Here is a 9,937-nt window from a genome sequence, read left to right as displayed (position 1 = left end):
GTTGTGATATAAAAATGGCATTGTGCAAAGCGATGGTCATGATATGCATTTAGGCCTGGCTAGGCAACCTGACCTGACTTGGTCAATCCCCATTTTGAGGTCCTTATGCATTGAATTAGGTTTTGGGTCTTGAAAGAAAGTTAGAAAGGAGTTAATTTAGGACACTTGGCTCGAAGTAGATACTCAAAAGGTTAAAAGATGAAAATGTTATGGGGTTTGGACCAAATGGTAGGCCAAACTTGCTAAAACGTGACCAACCAACATACCCTAAATTGCAATTTTGATGCTTTCTTGAATTACAAGGCACCATGATGATTGTTTGAAGCTCAAATGAGTAGGTATTGATAGAAACAAAGCCTTGATGCTTTTCAAGATGATTATGGGTCATGCTTATGGATGAAACCAATGATTTTAGGTTAAAGATTCAAAGGTTCAAACCAAAAACTTTCACTTGTAATGCCACGTATGAATGAGGTGGATAGATATTTGATGAATGAGGATTAAAGTTGTGGAAATTAAGGTTTTGAAAAGATGTATTGACTTTGGTCAAGGTTGACCAAAAAGTCAAATGTTGACCAAAGTCAAATTTTGGCCAAAATTGATCCTTAGGGTTCCATGGATGAATAATGAATGGAATGAGCTTAGATTGGGTATTAATGGACTAAAGGATGATGAAGATACCAATGGAAGATGAGGTGATTAAGCAAAAAGCCAAATCATAGAAACAAAGGAGCACAATTAGGGTTTCTTTGACCAAAAGGTTCTCAAGGGCCAAAGTCAAACAAACTAGGGTTTGGGTGCATGAGGTATCTTGGAGTATGTTTCACAAGGTTGATGCATAATCAATGGTTGGATATTAGGTTTCCCCAAGGGCAAATCCAAAGAACAAAGTCAAATGATGACTTGTACAAGCCACAAAGGATCAAGGGATTAAGGCTGGGGCCCATGGATGACCAGATGAAGAAGCAAAGATTCCAATCAAGGATCGGCCTTCCATTTGGGTTTTGGGTGGATTTGTCACACTCCATCATGATCAAGAGATCTTAGGTGGTTCTGATTAGTGCATTTTGATGCATATTCTTCTATAATTGTACTTAGACATTTATCTACTTTCTTTTACTTATTTTACTATTTTATTATGTTTTTAGATTTAAGTTCATGATTACCTTTAATCTATTTTCGTTTTCTATTTTCAGTTTTAGCGGTTATTTGATACCTGTTCACTGTTCGGATCATAACTTGAGCTACGGGATGTCGTTTTGTGTGTTCTGACATGCGTTGGAAAGATGAGAGAAAGAGCTACAACTTTTATGCTGATGCCAAAATCTGATTCGGAGTGAAGAAGTCTCAAATAATTCGTTGGAGTTTCGTACTTTAGGAAATAATTTCTTTTGGGCCATTTGTTGGGCCGAATTTAGGTTTTCCGACCCAGTTTGAATTATAAGTGAAATCCTTATTCTATTTAAAAGGGCATCCGCGGTACTGTAGCAAATACACCTTATTCACAATAACTTTTTGTTTTATGCGATCATGAAGAGGAACTAATCTTCTAGAGTCAATCTGGTGTAACCGAATTTCCAAGGCTTTGAGGTTTTTATCCTATCAATTTAATTTTGTTCTCTTTCAATTCTATTCTATGAAATTTCATTTGCTTAATCTGTATTTTATGGAATGGTTTTAATTAAATTCGTATGATTGCATTCCTAACTGTTAATCGCCGTTTTCGTCGCTTTCTCGTTAAAATTGCGTTTGTAAATCGTGTTTGCTTAATTCACTATTGTATTCATCCGTTTGCTTAATTCGGAATATAGGAATATAAATTTGTCATATATCTATTACACTTGCCAATCAAAATTGAATCGGATAGAGATCAAAGCCGCTTAGGGAATTGGTAGGTAAAAATCAGTGATTAGCCGGAAACCGAAAACAATAGATTGGCTTATTTTATAATCGTTTATTTTAATCACTTTTTTTGCTTTGTTTTCTAAATCGATCACTAAAACATAACCCCCCCCCCCTTAAATCGATTTCATTAGGTTAACAATAACACAAGAATCCTTGCGATACGATACTCAAGTTATCGCTTCCGCTAAACTACAAGTTTCTAATTACTCGTTTTGACTCGTGCGCGACAGCGAATCAAATTGGCGCCGTTGTCGGGGACTCTTGTAGATTTTAACCATTATTATAGTCATAGGTGTTGTGTTTTAGCATTTTTTTGTCCTAACTTTCTTGCGTTCTGGTCTTTTGGGGTTTTAGGATAAAAAAAATCTGTTTTTTTAAGAAAATTGTCTCAAATTATTCCGATTCTTTGTCGATTGACTAGGAAAAAATCAAGGATCAAAAGCCTCTATTTAGGAACTAAATAGTGGAAGTCGTCCTAAAAACCCTAAATTCCTTATTTTTTATGATTTATTTTCTGTTTTGATAGTTTAAGAAAATTCCGAAAAATTCTCAAAATTTTTAATTGACGTTATTAGATTAATTTTCATGTTTTTGTATTTTTTTCCTTTTATTTTAATAAATTTTTTTCGTATTTCAATTGTTTTTTCTTAATAGGGACATTGTCAGTATTTTCCTATTTGCTGCTGCATTGCTGAATTAGTTTTGTGTTTTCTCATTGTTTGTTGATTTTTTTTCTATTGAGTTTAACATGGCTGGCCAAAGAACTCTGAGAGAACTTGTTGCCCCTGATGTTGATTATAATGCTCTGTGTATTGAATATCATGTTGCTTCCAAATCCTTGATTGGGAACATATCACTTAACTCCCAACAGTTCACAACCAGGGATAATTTTGTGGTCCAAGCAAAAGGTGTGAATGATATTCAGGTTTCTTTTTCCAACAAGGCTCTAGAAATCAGAATTGATGAAATTACCTCTTTAGTGAAACAATTGATGTTACCCCTTCCACCACCACCACCATATAACCCTCCATAAGTAACCACCTATTCACCTTCTGAACCTTCACTAGAGGAACTTGTCAGGCAAATGGTTGTAAATAGTCTCCAAGTTTAGCAGCGAATAGATTATAGTATTCAGACTTTACAAACACAAATTAGACAACTTGCCACTTCAATGAATGTCATGCAACAAACTCAAGGATCAAACGAATTACCTGCCTAAATAGTTGTGAATCCAAAAGGACCTAATGCTAATGTGAGTGCAATTTCCTTGAGATCTGGGAAGGTAGATGAACCAACCCCAGAAAAAAATAAAAAAATTCTTGAGGTAACACCTGAACCTTCTTCCGTTGTGATAGAAACTGAACCCTCTGTTGTGGTAGAAATTGAAAAAGAAAAAGAGAAAGAGTATGTACCACCAGTTCCTTTCTCACATAGAATACTGAAAAATAAAAGGACTGACGATGGAGACAAAGAGAGAGAGAGAGAGAGAGAGAGAGAGAGAGAGAGAGATTTTAGATGTGTTCAGAAAAGTGGCAGTAAACATTCCGCTTCTTGATGTGATTAAGCAAGTTCCAAAGTATGCAAAATTTCTGAAAGATTTGTGCACAAGTAAGAGAAGGTTGAAAGGCAATGAGAGAGTAAATTTGGGACGAAACATTTCAGCCCTTATCCAGCCTAAATATTCACCTACCAGTTCATCCCTCACTCAAAGCATGCCACAAAAGTGCAAGGATCTAGAAACTTTTACTATTCCTTGTACCATTGGGGATAGTAAATTTGAAAACTGCATGCTTGATTTGGGAGCGGGCATTAATGTTATGCCTACTTCTGTTTATAATAACCTTGATATTGGTCATTTGCAGCATATAGGTTTAATCATTCAACTAACGAACAGAAGCAATGCTCGCCCTATTGGAGTAGTGGAAGATGTGCTTGTTCAAGTTAATGACTTGATTTTTCCTGCAGATTTTTACATTCTTGACATGTATGGAGAAACAAATTCAAGCAGATCGCACATCATTTTAGGCAGACCATTCATGAAAATGGAGAAAACAAAAAGTGATGTTGACGATGGAACCATGTCCATGGAATTTGATGACATTGTCGCAAAATTTAACATTTTCGATGCCATGAAACATCCCTTGGAAGAGCATTCTATTTTTCATATTGAATTGATCTCTGAGTTGGTTGATGACACTTTTTCTGAATTGTTTTCACTTGATTTTCCATCTCTATCTGGGTTTGATGATGTTTATTCATGTGATGATTATACTGACACTAACCTTTGTGTTGTTTGTGTTGAGATTGATGTTGCCTTGCAGGATGATAGTGTAAATGAAGTTGTTTATGTAGCTGAAGCTCTTGACATTCCGGCTGCCCCAAACATACCATTCATTGGACAACCATATTCTTTAGAGCATAAACCACTTCCCTAGGATTCATATTATTCATCAAAGCTTCAACTTAAGCAGAAACATAAGAAGGGAATTGGATGGATCTTGGCTGACACTCGTGATATTAGCCCATTCATATGTATGCCTAAGATCTCACTTAAAAATGAAACAAAAGTAGTGAGGCAGCCCAGTAATCCTTTAATTCTTGATATTGTGAAAAAGGAGATCACTTTCACGTGCTCATTCAACATTTTTACTTATCGAAGATTCTTCTTTGATCCTGGAATACAAGGCAAATGCACTAATCAAAATTTCAAGGTCAATGGACATTACCCAAAGCTACTTCATGAGAACCCGACTTTGGAAGAAGAGACTGTAGAAGAACTCTCTTTGGGAAACGCTGCTTATGCAATCATTTATCCGCCTTGACTCCTCGGGTGTGTTATTTCCTTTCTCTCACTCTTATTTTATATTTTTGCTTGTTCGTTGAGGACAATGTATGTTTTAAGTATGGGGGAGGGAACCATTTATTTGTTTTGTTTTCTTTGTTTTGTTTTCAATTTGTCTCTGTTTTTGGTTAAAATTTAAAATAAAAAAAATTGCATGCTTTTTTCTTTGGTTTTTTAGTTATAATTATGAGTATTTTTCTTAATTCTCTTGACTAAAGTCTTGTGGTGTGATGTGAAAATTTTGTTGTGCATTTTTAGTATGATATGTAGGACTAAACTCTAAATTGTATATCTTTAGCAGTAGATCATTAACCCTGGTGAGCTTTGAGCCTTATATGGATAACATGCAAAAATCCATCTCTTTCTTTCTTGTGTGATTCACTCATGTTTGTTAGTCTCTAGAACTTGAATTGACTCTTGTTGATGTTGTTGTTTACTTGTGCACACTGATATGATAAAGACAATTTTGTTTTTTATTTTTTGTTTTTTAGTCAATTAGCCAAAAAGTCAATCCTGAAATAATATCATCTCTTGTTTGAAACTCTCTTGAGCATATTATCCCTTTTTTGTTTAAAACTCATTACAAACCGAGAAGTGAAAAACAATGGTATCACCCTATTCAAAGGGTTGGAAGAGTCTTGTTTGGAGTTGTTTGGGGTTGAATAAGTATGTTTGTAATATTTCAGAAGTTGGTAGAAAAAGAAAAGAAAAATGAAAATGAAAATAGAAAAGAAAAAAATGAATGAAAAAAAAAATAGAAGGATGTATACATGTCAATACATACTCCTTATGAAAAGGAAAAAAAAAGAAATAAAAAGAGAAAGGAGAAGAAAAATATGAATGAAAACAATTACTATAGAGTTGTTGAAGTGAATGAAAAATTTTGTAAATTCAACTCCCGCAGTTTCTTTCAAGTCTTTTTTGTCTCTTTGAATTTTACCCTAGTACCCCTTAGGATTTATATCACCCTTACCTTGGCCACGTTACAACCAAATAAAAGTCTTTTTGATCGTTGTGTGCATGTATTTCAATTATGGATGTTAGAGTCTTTTCAAGATTATGGTAGTACTAACTTTCATGTTGTGCTTTGAGTGTAAACAGTTAACCTAAACACTTAAGAGTTAAGTGAATTTTATCCTGTGAGGATCTTACTACTTTTGGATGTACTCTTTGGTAATCTATTTTCCTATCTTCTTTGAATGTCACAAGAAGTTGCTCACTAACACCATATTCTTGAAGCTTAGACTTAGAATTCTGTTTGTACCTTGTATCTTGAAAAAATTTGGAAGTGCATGCTCTGTTTTCTTTCCTTTTGTTTTGAAATTGTAATTTTGCTCGGAGTGCAAAAGTTCAAGTGTGGGTGTCATACCCCAAAATTTGCCCGTTCATATAACAAGGCATTTCTAAGGCACTCCAACTTGTTTCCAAGACATTGATCGTAAAGGAACCAAGACCCAGCTCACAACAGGCCCAATCCAGAAAATGGCCCAAATTGGCCTGCTCGCTAGGCGAGCAATTCCTTCGCCTAGCGAACACTTCGTTATGACACTCGCCCCAGCGAAGCATCAGATCCAGTAAAAGCCCAAACTAGCTTGCTCGCTAGGCGAGCAACTCCTTCGCCTAGCGAAGCTTGCGAATATCAGAATTTCTGGGCTTCATTCTGAGCCCATTAGGTCACAACAAGAGCATTATAAATAGCCAAGCTTAAGTAACGAAATGAGGACGAAAAAGGGGAAGACAGAGACAAGGACGGACGGAAACCCTGGCATAGAAACCCTGGAGGCTACTTTAGAGAGTTCCGAGTGAAGAAACCTTGAAGGCCGCTCCGAAGCTACCGCCGCCCAACTCCATCCGATACCAAAAGCGATCAGTCTCTTCAACATAGCAGCTTAGTTGCAAGCAGGTTTGCGCATCATTATTGTTTTATGCTTTTAATCGGTAATCTCTATATATATAAAGCATCATGATTGAAGTTTCGAATATGTAATTTGATTGCACATGCGAATTTAAATATGGTTAAATATCATGAATGTTTGTCCATGTTATTCCTGTAATCAAGTGCCATACAAGTTCAGGTTTTCGGAGGTCATGCTGCTGTCAAACACCAAACCCGTGGCCGCTCGCTAGCACATCGCTAAGCGAGCCTGTAGCGAGCATTCGCTGAGCCTTCGCCAGGCGAAGCAGAGGCGAACGGGACAGTGGCTGCTTTGTTTCTTTTCTATTATGCCTCATGTCTATCTAACCAAGACTTATTATTCTGCATCATTTGGCCTGAGATTATGACTGTTGTGTTGTAGTGCAATTTTCAATTGTACTTTACTTTGATGCTCTAACCCGTGTGTTGAATTGTGCAAAGGTTTACATATTCCCGAGGAAACGGCCGGCTAGGTATCCCACTTTATGTGTGGGAGATCCTCATGGAGAATCACCCTAAATTACCTAATTAATTTTAATGTATTAATTTTAATATGGAGATCCACCCTCAATTACTTAGCTGATTTTAATGTATTGATCTTAATGTGGAGATTCATCCTAATTGCCTAATTGATTGTAAAGTACGGCCTTTAAATATATGATCTTGGACCTCTCTTTGTTACCCCACGATTTCGGTATTACGGTCATGTCCCGCGAATGTAGGGATACACTTAGCAAAGACCCTTCGGTTAAATCATCATAAAATAAATCATGGTCCCTCGGATGTTGCCTTCGAAAATACGATTTTGTCCCTCGATGACCCTTCGGTGTAGCCTACGGTTAAATGATGATCGTCCCTCCGAATGCTAAGGTATCCTTACAAATGTTGCCTTCAATGACCTAACGATGACCCTACGATGACCCTTAAATCCAAAAGGACAAGACTACTTACTTCTCAATAGTAAGGACAGTTTTACCCTCATAAGGATAGGAAATGCCCATAAAGACCTTGGGTAGGTATAACTCCTAAATGCTTGCTCACAACTAAAACTACTTTTCACACCTCACACTTTGCAAAACATCTATTAGAAAATCACCACTTGGTATACATTCATACTAGAATCATTACCAAGTTATATTTTTCTAAAACCGCTTTCAAAATTAAACGAGATAAATACTTTGTATACATTCATACGAGAATCATTACAAAGTTAAACTCTCTTTTCAAAACATTTTCTAAGCCGTTCACCAGCACTTTTTCAGACAAGAAAAATAACATAAGTGATCAAGCAATTAAGAGCCCATGGATAACCATGGATACAAAGGGTGCTAACACCTTCCCTTTGTATAATGTACCTCCCGAACCCAAAATCTAATTAAGGTCTTTCCTGTTCTTTTCCACCTTTCCTTATTGGATAAAAGAAAAGTCGGTGGCGACTCTTGCTATCCGCGACATTGCGATAAAAAGCAAAATACCCCAAGTCAGTTCACCGTATGACAGAACTGGCGACTCTGCTGGGGAGTACTTTAAAAAGAGAGGTTATCTTAAAAAATAAGATCACTTATTTAAAATTGTCTGATTTACTTTTAAGGGATTGCTTGGGTATTTTATGCTTGAGTGAAAGATCCTACACCCGGATCTAGTGTACCTTAGGTAAGTAGCAAAAGATCATCGCGACTATCTGGCGTATACTGGAATGGTCAAAATGATGGCTACGGTTAATGTGACACTTTGGATGTCCTGATGTTCCTCATGTTTACTTGAGGAAAAATTTGGCATTCGCGTGGTGTCATCAAAGCATTAACCAGACCTTTAGAACCCTAATTGACTCATCCTAGCCATTAGAAAGTAGTGAGATAACTGACTTCGGTTCCAACTGAGGTTGGTTGAGACTCGATACTACACTCTTTGAGATTGGACTTTAGGGAAGCTTCGGTCAACCACTTGGTGTTGCACTGAAGTGGACTTAAAGGAAGGTCGGTGATTTGAGATCCTTCTAGAACCCGGTTACTATTCTAGGACAGGTTGAACCAACTAAACTTCAGTGGGGAGGGTACTTACCTATGGAACTCATGCAAGCCTTAAAACCTAGGAATGATGGTTGTGTGACTTGCTTGTGCTTGTTATTTATTTAACCTCATAACATCTTAACATCATAACATCATGACATCATAACATTGTACTAACCATTTCAAGGACTTAGGGGTTTAACTTTGCTCTGTTTTGTAAGGCTATGGCTCCCAGGAAGACCATCCGGATTAATCTTGTAGCAATCTCTCCTCAACTCAAGAACTTAGTGTCAGAACTTTCCGATCATGCGCAGTTCATCAAGAGACATGGTTCTCTTCTCAATTTAGTTACCACTGGGTTCAAAGAAGATATGATGAGAGTTTTATTCCAGTTCTTCGACCCTAAACATCATTGCTTCACATTCCCAGATTATCAGTTGGTACCCACATTGGAAGAATTCTCCAGACTGCTTGGGATACCTATCCTTGATCAACTACCGTTCAGTGGTTTAGAAACGGTTCCGAAGTCTGAAGAAGTTGCCGCAGCTTTACACATGACGAAGTCCGACATTGAAGCTAATTGGGTAACAAGGAGTGGAGTTAAGGGTTTACTTGCCAAATTCCTGACAAATAAGGCCCGAGAATTCTTAAAAGTTATGAATGTCCGTGCTTTCGAAGACATCCTGGCATTGCTAATCTATGGCTTGGTGTTATTCCCTAATCCAGACCAATTCATAGACATGAATGCTATTAAGATATTTCTCACTCATAACCCTGTACCTACCTTGCTGGGAGACATTTTGCATTCCCTCCACACTCGTACCATGAAGAAGCAAGGGACTCTCATGTGCTGCATACCTTTGTTGTCTAGGTGGTTTATTTCGCACCTTCCTCAATCGGTCTTGAAGAACGAGCAGAATTTGAAATGGTCTCAAAGGATAATGTCGCTCTCCCACCCAGACATCTGTTGGTGTCCTCAGTTTAAGGAAAATGTTACCATCATTGACCGTTGTGGCGAGTTCCCTAATGTACCACTCCTAGGAATAAGAGGAGGTATTACTTATAATCCTGCTTTAGCTCTGCGACAGTTTGGTTATGCTCGAAGAGATGGTCCACATGAAATGATCATCGAAGGCATTGTGTTCGACTATGACAACGATTCCCAAGGCCTCCGTCAAAGATTTGTACGAGCTTGGGGCATGGTGAAGAGAGGTATGTTAGGACAGAAAAATTCTATTCCTATGGAACCTTATCTCAGATGGGTAC

This window comes from Lathyrus oleraceus, chromosome 5 (assembly GCF_024323335.1).
Source record: "Lathyrus oleraceus cultivar Zhongwan6 chromosome 5, CAAS_Psat_ZW6_1.0, whole genome shotgun sequence".
Lineage (NCBI taxonomy): Eukaryota > Viridiplantae > Streptophyta > Magnoliopsida > Fabales > Fabaceae > Lathyrus > Lathyrus oleraceus.
Note: the sequence above shows the minus strand (reverse complement) of the source record.